The sequence below is a fragment of the Eleutherodactylus coqui genome, chromosome 7 (genome assembly GCF_035609145.1).
Source record: "Eleutherodactylus coqui strain aEleCoq1 chromosome 7, aEleCoq1.hap1, whole genome shotgun sequence".
NCBI classification, from domain to species: domain Eukaryota; kingdom Metazoa; phylum Chordata; class Amphibia; order Anura; family Eleutherodactylidae; genus Eleutherodactylus; species Eleutherodactylus coqui.
This window is the reverse complement of record NC_089843.1, coordinates 127168085-127182467: the sequence shown is the minus strand read 5'-3', so window position 1 is coordinate 127182467 and position 14383 is coordinate 127168085.

Sequence of the window (14383 nt, the reverse complement as noted above, 5' to 3'; positions counted from 1 at the left end):
TGGGCTTCGGCCCACACTGCATGCCCCAGTCAGACTGGGGTTCTTTACAAGTGGACACATGTAGGTTAAACTCCGTGTGCACCTACAGCATGGGTGGCTCCCTGGAACCCACCGGCGGTACATAAAAATATCCCATTGCATTGCCCAACACAGCTGAGGTAGTAATGTCGTGCTTAATGCAGGTGGGCTTCGGCCCACACTACATGCCCCAGTCTGACTGGGGTTCTTTACAAGTGGAAACAGATGCATTTATATTTCCCTGTGGACCCACAGCAGGGGTGGGTGCCAGGAAGCCACCGGCGGTACATAGAAATATCCCATTGCATTGCCCAACACAGCTGAGGTAGTAATGTCGTGCTTAATGCAGGTGGGCTTCGGCCCACACTGCATGCCCCAGTCAGACTGGGGTTCTTTACAAGTGGACACATGTAGGTTAAACTCCGTGTGCACCTACAGCATGGGTGGCTCCCTGGAACCCACCGGCGATACACAAAAATATCCCATTGCATTGCCCAACACAGCGGATGTAACGTCAGCTGTAATGCAGGTGGGCTGAAAATTCATTTGATTACACTGTAGGCGAGGGCCCACAAAAATTGCTGTATCAACAGTACTAATGTACATCCAAAAAATTGGCCATGGCCAACCAAGAGGGCAGGTGAAACCCATTAATCGCTTTGGTTAATGTGGCTTAAGTGGTAACTAGGCCTGGAGGCAGCCCAGTTTAACGAAAAATTGGTTCAAGTTAAAGTTTCAACGCTTTTAAGAGCATTGAAACATATAAAAATTGTTTAGAAAAATTAGATGAGTGAGCCTTGTGGCCCTAAGAAAAATTGCCCGTTCAGCGTGATTACGTGAGGTTTCAGGAGGAGGAGCAGGAGGAGGAGGAGGAATATTAGACACAGATTGATGAAGCAGAAATGTCCCCGTTTTGGATGGTGAGAGAGAACGTAGCTTCCATCCGCGGGTGCAGCCTACGTATTGCTTACGTATCGCTGCTGTCCGCTGGTGGAGAAGAGAAGTCTGGGGAAATCCAGGCTTTGTTCATCTTGATGAGTGTAAGCCTGTCGGCACTGTCGGTTGACAGGTGGGTACGCTTATCCGTGATGATTCCCCCAGCCACACTAAACACACTCTCTGACAAGACGCTAGCCGCAGGACAAGCAAGCACCTCCAGGGCATACCGCGCGAGTTCAGGCCACGTGTCCAGCTTCGACACCCAGTAGTTGTAGGGGGCAGAGGCGTCACGGAGGACGGTCGTGCGATCGGCTACGTACTCCCTCACCTCACCATCCTTTTACAGTGCTCCCGCCGACTCAGCCTTGACTGGGGAGCGGTGACACAGTCTTGCTGGGGAGCCATAAAGCTGGCAAAGGCCTTGGAGAATGTTCCCCTGCCTGCGCTGTACATGCTGCCTGATCTCTGCGCCTCCCCTGCTACCTGGCCCTCGGAACTGCGCCTTCTGCCACTAGCGCTGTCGGATGGGAAGTTTACCATCAGTTTGTCCACCAGCGCCCTGTGGTATAGCATCATTCTCGAACCCCTTTCCTCTTCGGGAATGAGAGTGCAAAGGCTCTCCTTATACCGTGGATCGAGCAGTGTGTACACCCAGTAATCCGTAGTGGCCAGAATGCGTGTAACGCGAGGGTCACGAGAAAGGCATCCTAACATGAAGTCAGCCATGTGTGCCAGGGTACCTGTACGCAACACATGGCTGTCCTCACTAGGAAGATCACTTTCAGGATCCTCCTCCTCTTCCTCCTCCTCAGGCCATACACGCTGAAAGGATGACAGCCCAGCAGCATGTGTACCCTCACCAGTGGGCCAAGCTGTCTCTTCCCCCTCCTCCTCATCCTCCTCATGCTCCTCCTCCTCCTCCTCAACGCGCTGAGATATAGACAGGCGGGTGCTCTGACTATCCAGCGACATACTGTCTTCCCCCGGCTCTGTTTCCGAGCGCAAAGCGTCTGCCTTTATGCTTTGCAGGGAACTTCTCAAGATGCATAGCAGAGGAATGGTGACGCTAATGATTGCAGCATCGCCGCTCACCACCTGGGTAGACTCCTCAAATTTTCCAAGGACCTGGCAGATGGCTGCCAACCAGGGCCACTCTTCTGTAAATAATTGAGGAGGCTAACTCCCACTGCGCCGCGCAAGTTGGAGTTGGTATTCCACTATAGCTCTACGCTGCTCATAGAGTCTGGCCAACATGTGGAGCGTAGAGTTCCACTGTGTGGGCACGTCGCACAGCAGTCGGTGCACTGACAGATTAAACCTATGTTGCAGTGTCCGCAGGGTGGCAGCGTGCGTGTGGGATTTGCGGAAATGTGCGCAGAGCTGGCGCACCTTTCCGAGCAGGTATGACAAGTGGGGGTAGCTTTTCAGAAAGCGCTGAACCACCAAATTAAACACATGGGCCAGGCATGGCACGTGCGTGAGGCTGCCGAGCTGCAGAGCCGCCACCAGCTTACGGCCGTTGTCACACACGACCATGCCCGGTTGGAGGCTCAGCGGCGCAAGCCAGTGGTCGGTCTGCTCTGTCAGACCCTGCAGCAGTTCGTGGGCCGTGTGCCTCTTCTCTCCTAAGCTGAGTAGTTTCAGCACGGCCTGCTGACGCTTGCCCACCGCTGTGCTGCCACGCCGCGTGACACCGACTGCTGGCGACGTGCTGCTGACACATCTTGATTGCGAGACAGAGGTTGCGTTGGAGGAGGAGGAGGAGGAAGGTGCTTTAGTGGAGGAAGCATACACCGCCGCAGATACCACCACCGAGCTGTGGCCCGCAATTCTGGGGGTGGGTAGGACGTGAGCGGTCCCAGGCTCTGACTCTGTCCCAGCCTCCACTAAATTTACCCAATGTGCCGTCAGGGAGATATAGTGGCCCTGCCCGCCTGTGCTTGTCCACGTGTCCGTTGTTAAGTGGACCTTGGGAGTAACCGCGTTGGTGAGGGCGCGTACAATGTTGCGGGAGACGTGGTCGTGCAGGGCTGGGACGGCACATCGGGAAAAGTAGTGGCAACTGGGAACCGAGTAGCGCGGGGCAGCCGCCGCCATCATGCTTTTGAAAGCCTCCGTTTCCACAAGCCTATACGACAGCATCTCTAGGCTGATCAATTTTGCAATGTGCACGTTTAACGCTTGAGCGTGCGGGTGCGTGGCGTCGTACTTGCGCTTGCGCTCAAACTGTGGCACTAGCGACGTCTGGACGCTGCGCTGAGAGACATTGCTGGATGGGGCCGAGGACAGCGGAGGTGAGGGTGTGGGTGCAGGCCAGGTGCCTGTGTTCTCAGAGGGGGGTTGGATCTCAGTGGCAGGTTGGGGCACAGGGGGAGAGGCAGTGGTGCAAACCGGAGGCGGTGAACGGGCATCGTCCCACCTTGTGGGGTGCTTGGCCATCATATGCCTGCGCATGCTGGTGGTGGTGCCTCCCCAGCTGATCTTGGCGCGACAAAGGTTGCACACCACTGTTCGTCGGTCGTCAGGCGTCTCTGTGAAAAACTGCCACACCGTAGAGCACCTTGACCTGTGCAGGGTGGCATGGCGCGAGGGGGCGCTTTGGGAAACAGTTGGTGGATTATTTGGTCTGGCCCTGCCTCTACCCCTGGCCACCGCACTGGCTCGGCCTGTGCCCACACCCTCACTTGGCCCTCCGCGTCCTCGGCCGCGTCCACGTCCTCTAGGCCTACCCCTACCCCTCAGCATGCTGTATTACCAGTGATTTGATTTCCCAGGCAGGAAATAAATTGGCGCAAGCCTGCAGGCCAAATATAATTTTTTCGCTTTTTTGCAAAGGGAAGGCCCCACTGCGTATATTCAATGAACAATACGTTTAATAACTGTGGTGTGGCCCTGAAAAAGTGTCACACAACTTTAGTGTAGCAGAGTTATTAACTCTAGCAGAGCAGGTATTTGCCAGTCAGGAAAGACAATGGCGCAAGCCTGCAGTAAACCGTAGCTGGTTGCGTCTGATTTTTGTACGTTGTCCACGCAGCACACACGTACACGGAGACCATAGGACTGACACAGGCAGGCCAAATATAATTTATTTTCATTTTTTGCAAAGGGAAGGACCCACTGCGTATATTCAATGAACAATAACTTTTAGAACTGTAGTGTGGCCCTGAAAAAGTGACACACAACTTTAGTGTAGCAGAGTTATTAACTCTAGCAGAGCAGGTATTTGCCAGTCAGGAAAGACAATGGCGCAAGCCTGCAGTAAACCGTAGCTGGTTGCGTCTGATTTTTGTACGTTGTCCGCGCAGCACACACGTACACGGAGACCTTAGGACTGACAAAGGCTGGCCAAATATAATTTTTTTCCTTTTTAGCAAAGGGAAGACCCCACTGCGTATATTCAATGAACAAGAAGTTTAATATCTGTAGTGTGGCCCTCAAAAAGTGTCACACAACTATAGTGTAGCAGAGTTATTAACTCTAGCAGAGCAGGTATTTGCCAGTCAGGAAAGACAATGGCTCAAGCCTGCAGTAAACCGTAGCTGGTTGCGTCTGATTTTTGTACGTTGTCCACGCAGCACACACGTACACGGAGACCTTAGGACTGACACAGGCAGGCCAAATATAATTTTTTGTCCTTTTTAGCAAAGGGAAGACCCCACTGCGTATATTCAATGAACAAGAAGTTTAATATCTGTGGTGTGGCCCTCAAAAAGTGTCACACAACTATAGTGTAGCAGAGTTATTAACTCTAGCAGAGCAGGTATTTGCCAGTCAGGAAAGACAATGGCGCAAGCCTGCAGTAAACCGTAGCTGGTTGCGTCTGATTTTTGTACGTTGTCCACGCAGCACACACGTACACGGAGACCTTAGGACTGACACAGGCTGGCCAAATATAATTTTTTGTCCTTTTTAGCAAAGGGAAGACCCCACTGCGTATATTCAATGAACAATAACTGTCTTGTGGCCCTGCCTACACAATTCTGTCCCTGTAGTATCAATGGAGGGTGCAATGCTCTGCACAGACGATTTTTAGAAAAAAAAAAATGCAACACTGCTAACAGCAGCCAGCACAGTACTGCACAGGCTTAAATTTGGCCCTAGAAAGGACCGTTGAGGTTCTTGAAGGCTACACTCACTCCTAACACTCTCCCTGCCTATGCACCACTTCTGTCCCTAATGCCGGGTGCAATGCTCTGCACTGTCGATTTTGAGGAAAAAAAAACACTGCTAGCAGCAGCCTGCACACAGGTAGATGTGGCCCTGAGAAGGACCGTTGGGGTTCTTGAAGCCTACACTGACTCCTAACGCTCTCCCTACAGCAGCACCAGCACGATAGTACTTTCCCTCAGCTAACTCACAAGGCATGTGTGGCGAGCCGCGGGAGGGGCCGACTTTTATACTCGGGTGACATCTGATCTTCCCAGCCACTCACTGCAGGGGGGTGGTATAGGGCTTGAACGTCACAGGGGGAAGTTGTAATGCCTTCCCTGTCTTTCAATTGGTCAGAAAAGCGCGCTAACGTCTCAGAGAGGAAACTGAAAGTAACCAGAACACCGCGTGGTATTCGTTTCGAGTAACGAGCATCCCGAACACCCTAATATTCGCACGAATATCAAGCTCGGACGAGTACGTTCGCTCATCTCTAATCATTAGCAGTTGATCTTGTAGGCCTCCCTCACACAGGTGTTGCGGTAATTGCAGCAAATTGCAGTAAAAAAGCACATGTGTGAGGGGGCCTTACTTTCATCATGAGTCACGCTTCTGTGCTTTTTTTGTACTTATGGACACATCCATTGTCGTTCTCTGGTAAAGCAGCTGGTTATAAAACATATACTGCCTTCTTGCTTGTGCACCATCTCCACTTTTAGGATCCTCAGTGTACTCCTTTCTAAACTGATCTCAGGCACTGCGCAAGTTGTTCTTAATTTTATCCACTACAACAGAGCGAAGAAGAAGAATTAGAACTCTACAGGTATACAACTATACAGCACATAAATACAAAAGAGGAACAGAAACATGCATGCAAACATGTGAACAGAAACATGTATGCGAGTGTGCGAACACAAACATGCAATCAAACATAATTTATGCATGCACGCATACATTCACACTCAAACACATGCATGTGTATTACATAGGGGAAGAAAGTACTCTTTTAATCTGTGAGGGTGGCTTCAGACCACTTGGTGCCATACATCAGCAGCAGTCCAACTCATCCCAGGCGTTCGTTACACGTTCTGTCCTTAAAGCTTTCATCATGACTGTTCCATATTGCAGGGAAGTTCTGCATTAACGCCACCAACTTACCCATGTCAAACATGGTTGCTAAAATGGCCACAGGAGCTCTTTGTCTGTAAACATCCCTTTTCCCCACCTCCCTGCCTTTTCTCCACCTCCCAGCCTGATTCCCAACTACAAAGACAAGGCTCTAGCCACATGGGTGTGTTTTTAAATGTTTTTAGTTTTTTGTAAGGTGATGTGTTTATGTAGAATATTTAATAAAGGTGGAATTATTATTTGAGTGCAGGCTTGGGTTTGCTTGCTTCCAGATTGCTCTGACACCCTTGTTGCCTGTAGTCCAGCATTATCCTTAGCATGGTTTTTTCCATGCTAAGTTTTAGGCCGAATGCCCACAGATGGATTATTGCTACAGAATTCGCAGTCATACAACCGCCGCGAATTCCGCAGCAATGTTCGTCCATGGACATGCTGTGGTAAACGTTTCTCCGCTGCCCACGAACGGAAATCAACTGCGATTTTCTACTCGCGGGGGAGAATCACAGCATGTTCTATTTTATTCTGTCCCGCAATACTTCCACTGTGAGTACTGTGGAAATACCGCAAGAATCCGCGTCACCGCCCAGTGCCGGAGCATCATGCGCTGCACCGCACATGCACGCCGGCTCGCCGGGCGAAACACTCGCAGCGGATCCGGAGAGGTGAGTATGGGGTCTCTGAGGGGCGCCGGGTCTGATTCCGCTGTGAGATTTTGCAGGCAGAAACCAACCCAGCCGTGGGCATAAGGCCTTAGGAAGCAGGAGGAGAAGGATTGCTGATCTGCAATATATTTCTGACCTGCAATTTATTGGGCCTGAAGACATTCCTGGGCCCTTAGCAGGTGGTGTGCATGAGGCAGGAACAAGAACAAACTGAATAGCATTGAAAAGTTCAGGACTAGATATGGAAAAAAGCTTCAATTACTGGGCAAGTCATAAATAGATATGCCAGAAGCCAAAGTGACAAAAGAGCTAAAGAGAAGACTATTACATACAGACATAGCATACATGGGAAGTGACATGTATTTTGTGTACTGTGACAAATAAAAGAAACCAATCACTACATGTCATTTAAGTTTTACAGAGATGAAATTTTGCCATTCTGTGGCATTCCTGAGTTTTGCATTACACTTAGGGTTTTTTCACACGAGCGTATATCGGCCCCGTCCGATATGCGCGTCCATCTGATGCATTGGATTCTAATGTATCAGTTCAGATAGCCGATTTTTAGGTGTGTAAAAACGGTCGGCCATAAAAGATGCGCATATGGTGCACATTCCGGTCCGCTGTTTTTACACCGAAACTATCTTCCAGCTAGAATACGGCCACCAGTCCTATGAACTCCTATGGAAGCCTATGGGAGCTACCAAAAAAATGGGAGGTGAGAGGGAGTATTGCAGAGGCTCTGCTAAACTCCCTCCCCCTTCCCACCCTGTCTCCACCCCTTGTTGGCTGTTGGCAAAGGGAGGGGGCAGGATGGGGTGGAAGATTAGCACACTAGCTCCTGCCCCATTCTGTTCCCTCCCTCTGCCAACAGCCGGCAAGGGGCAGAGAAGGGTCTGAGTGGGGGCGGGAAGGGGGAGGGAGTTTTGCTGAGCTAAACTCTCTCCCCCCGCCCGATGATATCCCAGGCTCGGTGTATACTCACAGTACCAAGGCAGTCTGAACGTACATATAAATGGGGGATGCAGCCCTGACTTTGTCACGACTGCCTCTCGTTCATGTGATTTTCGTCTGTGCCCATGTGAAGGGGCCCTCACTTGAATGAATAGCAGTTGAATTTGTGTTTCTTATGGACATATTTCTCATTACAACAAACTAGGTGCTTAGGTTTCGCACTGCAAATTAAAATTGTTATTAGAATATGTGACTGCCATGTAATAGATATGACAAGGATCATTCCATATTTTTTACAATCTTTTTGCTTAAAAGCAGTGAAAGATATTTTTAAAATTCCCCTACTGTAGCATCTGTCTAAATTCGACTTAGTATATTTGAAAGTCTGCTCTGCACTATTCATGATAGACTGGGGACATGCATTATATATGCTTCATACGTCGTACACTAGTCCAAAAAGTCAGTACAGTGTTCATCAAAATCTAGACTTATTCAAGTTTTTAAATCTTTCAAGAGACAGAGATGATTATCCTGAAAAAAAGAAATCTTCATCTCTCAGGGCTACAATGTGTAGGTGAGAGTATGAAGTATATTGAAAGTCCTCATCTTAATATTGATGATTAGTGCTGCCTTTTTCTGACACAGGAAATTTGATACATGCAAAAAGCTTATTAGAACTTGAATATAAAAATGATATTTTGAATGCATTCATTGAGTAATTGTGAAGTTAGACGTATCTGGTTATTAAATGATTTGATTCCTATGCACAAATAAATTGGAGATAACATATGGAACTTGTGCGATTTTTTAAATTAGCTTACATTAGTCAAAGCTGATATGCGCACTACATTGCTTGCAAGCTTACATTTGTTTAATTGCTCAATTGCATATTTAATATTTATCTTAAGGCTATATTTACACTTAGCGGAAATGTTGTGGAGTTTCTGCAACAGAAAATTCTGCGGCAAATTCTGCAGCATTTCCACATCCAAAGTAGAGTCGAAATCTGCACTGTTGGTGCAGATTTTGACTAGAAATCAGCTGATTTCAGAAGATACTGTCCTCCCCATCCTCCCTGAAGTCTTTATGCTCTTGGTGCTTCCTTCACCTGGCACTTGGTGCCCTCTAATGAGGACAGCGCCGCTGCTCACTTCCTCATCACCTGTCCACTGGTGCTGCACCCACTAGAGGCCACTGGGTGCGCAGTTGATTTTGAGTCAAAATGTGCACCGACGGTGCAGATTTTGACTCTGTGTTTTGTGGAGATGGTGCAGATTTTGCTGCGGAATTTACCACTGTGAAAATGCGCAGCATTTTTGCTACATGTAGACATACCCTTTAGGCCTTGTACAGACAAGTGCTGTTTTCGCGCATGATAGTCACGCTAAAAGATTGCGGCTATACTGCTCTAAAGATCGCGTGAACGGGGGAATTCCTGCTACTTGAAGTAGCCCGTTCACATGATCTGAGATGTGAGGTGTGTTCTTCCAGCTCCCATAGGAGTCTATGGAAAGCACTCAGCAATGGTATCTAGGACCCGTTCTATCTTTGTGCCCACCACGGAGCTAGAGGCAGCCATACCACTCGCATGTCCTATCTTTGGCAGCTGTGAGCATTTTGCGCATCTAAAATTTATTTATCTGAGCAGTTCTATAGGAAACCATTGGTTCCTTGCGGACGCAATCTTTTTGCGCGCCTATAATTCACAAAAACAGCGCTTGTCTGAATGAGACCTAAGGTGACTCTTTAGGAAAAAGCTGAAAATACAAATTTTGCCCAAAAGGAATGCACCAAGGCCATGCTGTCCCAGAACTCTATGGTTGTTTTTATATAGGTGGCTCTGATAGCATGGATGCACCTTTATGTTTGGTAAATTTCTTTGTTGCTATTCTTCCAATGTAGACAGTAATTACTTTGGTGTTTATAAGATTAGGTCTCATGAACACTACTTATTACGACTCTGTGCCACTGTTGAGTTGTACAGGGCCCAAATACAGCATTCATAGAAGAATATGCAGCTTTTCTTAACTTCAACATGCCTTCAATTTGAAAAAATGAATGGTGTTCTCCAATGGATGTCATATTATATTTATTATTATATATGTTGTAAGATTATCAAAGCTGGTTATTTCTTGCTACTCATCTTGTGATATCTGAAGCTAAGAGAAAAGTTTAGAAGGATACACCTGTATATGTTGAGAGAATTTCCTGGCATATCCACGGAACGATGACCCTTTTCAGCAGTCCAGCAGCAAAATCTTAGTACATGTAGCAAGCACAACTACTTCTAATGATACGACCACTAGAAATTAATGTAAAATTTAGATGTTACTCCCAACTATTATCCTAGAATTGTAAGGAAGGATAGGACATTTGAACAGTACGCAAATAGTTTCAGATGTGTAGCTGCTAGGTGCTTTCAGGACATAATTGATCAACTTGCTCAATTATTTTACTACAGAAAAGCGCTGTAATCCACAGACTGCAGAAATGAGCAGGACTACTGGAACAAGTTCCCGTTAAAATCGATTCTGCTGTCCATATTGCAAAATAAAGGACGTTAACAGAACGCATGGCCCACATTTCCAGTTTAAAGTGTATTCTAGGACCAAGAATTATATGGAGTTTGTTAAATGGTTTGCTGTACTATTGATTGTATAACTTCAAGTAGAATAGATCACAGCACGTACATGACATTGTTTGCTCACAAGAAAAGTTTTCCCATGCATCTTTTTATTTCAATAAGAGAAATGAAACAATCTCTCTGCAGCGCCACCTATTGGATGGCATCATTCCTTCAAATCAATGCCTGACCCTTTAAAGAGGTCTTTAAAACAATAATTGGGGGTTGAAAACGAAGACAGAAATCCATACACAGTCAGATGTTTTGGGTTTTGTTTGCTCCTCATCAGTGTGCAGTTATATTCTGACCAGTGAGAGGCCTATGACGTGGGTCTGGAGGAGTCTGCATGACTTTCACAATGGGCAGCTTAGTATTTGTATACAAAAGTCGATTTTAAAAGCTATACCCTAACCACTTCCTTCATCTTACAGATTAGTCAAAGCTGATAAGCGCACCACTAATTATAGCACACATGCATATTTACAGCAAAAATTAACCCTTTCCAATCCACTGTCTGACGCCTAAAGACATTCTGATTGAAGGCTGTACAGCTCCGATGTCGAAAGACGTCCGGCAGGGTATTCTTACTGTATATTGCTGGCCGCTCTGTTGTCAGGGGCCTCTCCAGCATGTCCGATACCATGGTACTGGCTCTAGCCAGCAGATGGCGCCATTGTATAATGGAAGAAAGAGAAAGCCCCCTAGGAAAACCTGAATCCAAAATTGGATTGCAAAGTGTTAATACTGCGCATGCCATGAAAAGTGGGGTCAGCATTGTTAGTCAATCATACATAGGGCAAATGGTAACAGAAGGGTAGCAACATATGGGTGTGAGCTTTGGCCAGCCATTAGACACTGAGCATTAAGAGTGAAGATGTTGGAACAGGCTTTTTAACTACAGAAGTATATTTACCAAGTTGTATCTTTATGTTGCAGCTGTATAGACTTGCAAAAACTTGGAAAACCCTTTTCATTTTCATGGAATGGCATAACTTATAGGCCATATGACTACTTAACGACTGCAAACAAAAAAATGCTAAGTAACCTGTGGTAGTGTGAAAATCATACACATAAGTCAAACACAACACACGCAACTATACATTTGTTTTCACTGGACACAATTTCAAATGAATGTAACTGCTTATAAAATTCTATGTATAGTCTATAGGTACCTGCACTCTGGAAAATCCTTATACTCAATGTAATATAGGATTATTCATTCTAAGGCAAAAGTAATTATTTTCTTAACGTAGAGATCCACAGCACATGAAGAAATTACATTACTCATAGGATTTCTGAATGTTATCACAGGAATGTACAGGCTAGTTGGATTCCGAGCTTCAGCCATGAATAGAGGGGATTTAAAATTATTTGGAATACTGGTTTTACCGCCATCACCTTGGTTTTATCCAAAATAATGTAGTGTTCTCCCCTGATGAATAGGACCAAGTGTCATTGAAAGAGTAGACTGTCTCTATGATTTATTGGTCCAGTTGAACATCGTTCATCACATTGTACAAGAAAATGTGTTTACACTCTTTGCCATTCTGGTCAGCAGCTAATCCTGATTTTAATCTTATTGTTCAGCACTGTGCCCCCCTGATTTTCCAAAAATGTTGTGTAGTTTCTTCACAGAAAGAATGAAATGCGCTGGAATCATTATTGCTAAAGCTGTGCTCAGTGTTCAACAGAATTGTATTCTATTTTGTTTGCTGCTTCCTTTCTATTAATATTTTTTTTTGGTCTGTGATGGTTTCTTGACCACTGTATAAAAAGGATTATTATTAATATTGCACTATTTTATCTGAAAAACACTATTAAGCTATACCTATTTTCAAAAAGTCCCAAAATAATGAGCACAATAAATTATTTTTTGGTAAAGTATGAAACTTTTAAAGCCATAAACATTCAAACAAACACAATTAGTTATGATGAACCTAAAATAGAATTTTAAGTTTTCAACAATATTAGCTCTAATTTGCTTCAGCTCCCCAATAGCTTACCAAGCACAATTAACCCATGTCCTATAAACCTGCAGGCGTTTGTTCTATTGTTAAAAGCAAATTTAGGGCTCAGTCACACGGGCGCATCGGCGCCCGTGTAACTGCAGGAGGAAGACAGCTTTACCTCAAGACGGACGTCTCTCTGCAGCGCCGGGAGAAAGAACATGTGACCGGCTTCATTGCTGGTCATGTGTTCTTTTTTCAGCGCTGCAGAGAGACGTCCGTCTTGAGGTAAAGCCGTCTTCCTCCTGCAGGAAGGGCGCATCGGCGCCTGTGTACGGGTGCCGATGCGCCCGTGTGACTGAGCCCTTATAGACTTCTCAAGACTTATGTCTTATCACCTTTTTCTTTTTCTGGATTATGGCTGACAATTCTATTGCACCTGATGACCAGGTTAGTAGGTTATGCTTGTGCCTTATAGCCTCTTGCAAGCGCTTCCTACTATAATGTAGAATAGAAAAAACGGTGGAGGAAAATCTGTATGATTGTGAGTGGCCCAGATAGAAGGCAAGGGCCATAGAGTGTGCAAGATATAATGGAGGTGTTGCCGACTAGATACTGCTCCACCTAAATTGGCGTGGGTGCATGGAGGGATATAATGAAAAAACTGATTTCTTCTCCAGTCCCGATCCCTGCATCTTTCATCGATATTCCAGTGTCATCACTGTCGGTTGGGACCCCACGCTCCTCAGGTCTCCAACTGTTTTAGTATTCTATCAAGATGAACTGACAAAGTGGTTTCTCAGCTATTGAATGACAGCTGAGAGCTGCCTCTGATTGGTCACAGTGCTCAGCCAATCAGAGGCAGCCCTTTAAGCAGGTGGGGATTTTAAATCCCCGCCTGCTGAAAGCTCTTCATAGCTGTTCAGGAGAAGACCCGGCTAGACGTGCTTGAGCCCCGGCAGCTGCAGAGAGGTGAGTATATATTGTTTTACTTTTTACACATTTTAGGGATTATTTTTAGGGAAGGCCTTATATTTAAAGCCCCTTCCCGAAAATCACTGCATGGCTTGCCGGCAGCCCGTTGCTTTCAATGGAGCGGACTGTAGCGCTGGCTCCATTGAATTCAATGGGAGAGCATTGCAGTCCTCTGGCACAGCTGTGACAGCTGTGGCAGAGGATTTCTTCATCTCTGCGGGGAATCCCATTGTCACTAGTTACTGTGACAATGTTGTCACAGTGTTCAGTAACAAGGGGACTCCATGCGAAGATGAAGAAATCCACTGCCGCAGCTGTCACAGCAGTAGCAGAGGATCGCGATGTTCTCTGCATGGCAATGGGGCTGCAGCTGCAGCTGCTGGGGATAGTGGGCAGCGCACTTTTTGTGCGGAAAAATGTGGCCAGATCCGTTTTTTCCTGCATGCCACCCGCTTCGGTCACACGAAATTTTGAAGGCATGCGTTATTCGCACAAAAATTTACGTGTTAAAACGACCGACTGACTGAGCTCTTAATGTTATTCAGGGGGTCAGTACAAATATGGCAATACCAAGTTTATACTTTTTTATGTATTATTTTTAAACAGAGAAATTACTTTTTTTCATTGCTTTTTGTTGCCATAATCTGAGACCCATAACTTTTCTATTTTCCCAGGGCTGTGTGAGGGGTTATCTTTATTGGTGACATTATTTTGTACATATCACTTTTTATTAAAAAACTTTTAGAACGCGGAATGCCTAAAAAACCTCAATTCTGTCGTCATATATTTTTTCCCTTACAACGTTCACCATGTAGTATACATAATGATATATTTTAATAGTTCATACTATACAGACAGGGCAATACCAATTATGTTTTTTTAAATGAGAAATAGGAAAAGGAGGGAGAGGTTGAACTTTTAATAGCATTTAATTTCTTATATTTTTAAGTATTTTATTAAACTTATTTTAACTTGTTTTTAGTCCCCAT